Below are 3,418 nucleotides of genomic sequence, written 5' to 3' on the forward strand. Positions count from 1 at the left end.
TATGATGAAAAAATATTCCTGTAATAGCCTGGCTCAGAACATAACTCATAATCTCTTCACTCGTTGTTGTAAAGGATGATAAAACCATCAGCTTCCACCAACTCATTCACACCTCATTCACGCTTAGAGCCAATCGGCTGCTTTCAGGTCAATGCCGTTTTATGAATAACCTGTTGCAATATATACCCTGTGTTTGTTTTGAACAAAACTACATTTCACATGCTGATCAAATTCCTCTCAGACTTACAAGGATATAAATCATCACTTTCAAAATGGCAACATGGTCAAAATGGATACACCTCATATGGTTGATCCCTGTGATAGCATGCCAGTCCTCCTCAGTAATGAAGAGTGGAGTAATCTCTGTCACTTCACTCGGCTGAGCTCAGCACCACTAATATAGACTCAGCTGTGATGCCACCTCCACGAGGCTGAATACACCGAACTGAGAAGCTTTGAAAAACAAACAAGAGGCCAAATGAGAACTGTCTATTAGTGAAGTAGTTGATATGATATTTGATATCATGAAATACTTTTCGACGGCTGGCTCCTCCCACTATCATTAAAGCCATGGGGTTGTCTAAGTATGCAGAGAGGTGGGTCTTCTATCTCCTCAACCGTCAGCTAAAATGCGTCACACAACAACAGTTAATTTGCAAACCATCATCTACCTCTAAGTCCAATGAGATACTCCCAAAGACGGCATGTGAAGTGATAAATATCATGGAAATAAAACATACTCTAAATAAGTTGAGCAAAGTCAGAAATGCTTACAGTGAAACACAGCATACACCCATTAAAAACAAATTTTCCATTGACACCAAATTCAATCAAAGATTCTATGACTACAACAAAACACAAAACAGCACAAGAACACATCAGATCACACACTGCAGTGCAACCACTTTCAACTCAGGTGTTTTCTTGAAAGAATAGATCCTTGCATGCTTTCTTGCCGCATCAATAACAAAGAACAAAACGCCTTTACCTGAAAAAAGAACTTGATAAAAGATCTAGCATGGCAACAGATCTGTCTGAGTCGTTCTCACAAAGCCTTTCAGATTAACAACAAACGTTTAGCCAAACGAAAGCATGCCCAGGTCTGGAGGCTGCGTCCCGGTCCCCAAAGCAGACAGCCTATAGTGCTTTCTCTTTTTTTCTTACTTTGATGGAGCGTAGTGCTGAACAGCTGACATATCTCTCCCCACATACTAACCTCCAAAATAGCCTTCTGTCAGTATGAGGGCAAAGATAGCTTTGGCTTTAATCATGTGAGGCAACTCATGTCCAGCATCAGAACTATCGAAAACAATCATAATGTATACAACAGGCTTAGTGTGCGTGATGGTTTTCCAGCGTATATGAATGAGTGAGGGACAAGCTTAGTGCAAATGGCTTGCAAGCATCCCAGTAAGTGAAAGCTGCAGGAGGATGTAGGTAAAGGTATGCACATGACAACGTCTGCACAAGTTCACTACCAGGCTGCTAGCAGGAGATCTGAAATCTCCTCCACCAACATGACCGGTCCAAGACAGTTGATAACATTCTGTGAATCATGAGGCTGATGGAGTTTAATCACGTGCTCGCCCCATATCTGTCAGTGTGCTAAACCTCAAGTTAGATGGATCAAAGTCCATGGATCTCCAAGGGGAGTTTCCACCAGTGCTGCAGTTGAAAGGTCACAAAAGATTAAAAATACTATGCTACACATTTCCTCTTACCGAACACCCAATCAGCATTCCCTTTCGAGGACATTTACTGATGTGGTTTAGTAGGTGGTCTACTACTCATAATGGCCGAGTTCAACACTTGGGGCTCAAGGGAAATCTGACCAAAAGAAGAAAGAAAGCGTTAAAGTAACAATACAGATATGAATTTCACATAGCTAGGAAACGTTAATGCACCCACCTCGAGCTCACCTTAATCCAAAAGTGTCTCTGTTCTATAAGGTTAAAATGTGTGGGGTTCCCTCATCTAGACAGGAAGGCAGAACAAAGCCTGCACTAGCCAGCATTGTGTTCGCCTCAGTTTGACAGACAGCTCCATGTGCCACCACCGGGCGCTCCTAAGTCCAGTGAAACTCAACAGGGTAATCTCTGTGCAGTCCTGCTGGGGCACAAAAAACAACTTGTCGTCACTGAGAGGGGAATGATGGCCTGCAAAAGCAAACCAGTCTCATTTTACAGATGTCAAAAAGCTTTCAACAGCTTCCTTGAACATTTAAGTGGAAAAGTTTAAAGAGTAAATTTAGATACACCAGAGGATTTTCTGCATATCCACAACAGAAATTTGTTGGATTAGAAACAATTTATGGTAATGTCCAAACAGGATGTTGATTCAGAAGTGGCCGCAAATCATGTCCCTCCACAGTGAAGAGGGCCAGCAGTCTTGAAATGTGGGACTTCACATGTGCAGCATCCTATCGATGGTGCACACAGGCTAAGAATAGAGTAATGTTGAAGAAACCAAGGCAATGTGAGGATGTGTTGAGTGAATTTAGAACTCGACAAAACAGCTGAACACTCCACCTAAGCCTCTGGATCCTTGTTTGGAAACGCTCCCCCCTCCTGTGTGTCACATTTCCTCTGGTCCAAACTCTTTACACCTGACAGCGGTCATAATAGAGGAATATAGAGACGGTCAACATATATATTTGATCCACAAAGAACATCTGATCATCAGCACAGCGTCTTAAAAAAGCCACTTCCTCCAGGTTTTGAGTGTTACACCATAATATTAGCGTTTTATTTCACCAAATGTAGAATATGTGTCATAGCAAGGCATCCATAGCCATACAGCAGAACAACTTTAGATGCCCTTGACTGAATAAAAGAGACAGTCTTGGCATATCTAATTACAGTGTGGCCTTGTGTCGGTTAATTATAGGCATCTCAAACCCCCGAGCCAGGTCATTAAAAGTATTCCAGCCTATGATCATACAGAATATGTACTTTGGCTGCATATTCAGTAAAACTTATTGAGGTCAAGGATCAGTCATACAGTTGATCATCTCCAAACATAATCACATGCAAGAGCATGTTTGTACTAAAGTAAACATTAAGCAAACAAAGAACTGAAACAATATCCTGAGATTTAATTTGTAATAACTGCAGATATATAATGGATTTATAATTTATCTTTGGACAAAATGTTCACATAGATCTGATTAGAGGAAATCTTAATGTGAATGTAACAAAACAGGAGTTAGCACTCTTCCTATATAAAGTCCTATTTGAAGTATGGGAGCTTTGCTTTCTACCTCTTTTTTAGGTCCATTTCCTCATGACACTGTATTATATTTTATTACTCATCAGATATTGGTGTAGGCATTTCACTGCTCACCATTTCTGTTGCATCCTTTAATACATACCCAACAGCCCCCACAGAAAGAGATACGCAAAAGAAACAAAATGCCTGC

General features: G+C 40.9%; 1 protein-coding gene across 2 annotated transcripts in view; it reads right to left on the reverse strand.

Annotated features, from left to right (window-relative positions):
• Positions 1–1,099, reverse strand: part of obscna (obscurin, cytoskeletal calmodulin and titin-interacting RhoGEF a) — a 39,073-nt gene extending 37,974 nt beyond the window's left edge. For both annotated transcript variants that reach the window (XM_030433169.1, XM_030433168.1), the window contains exon 1: positions 989–1,099. The gene's annotated coding sequence lies outside the window, so the exon portion shown is untranslated. The remainder of the gene's footprint in view (positions 1–988) is intronic.
• Positions 1,100–3,418: the final 2,319 nt, after the last annotated feature.

Source organism: Sparus aurata, chromosome 11, assembly GCF_900880675.1.
Source record: "Sparus aurata chromosome 11, fSpaAur1.1, whole genome shotgun sequence".
NCBI classification, from domain to species: domain Eukaryota; kingdom Metazoa; phylum Chordata; class Actinopteri; order Spariformes; family Sparidae; genus Sparus; species Sparus aurata.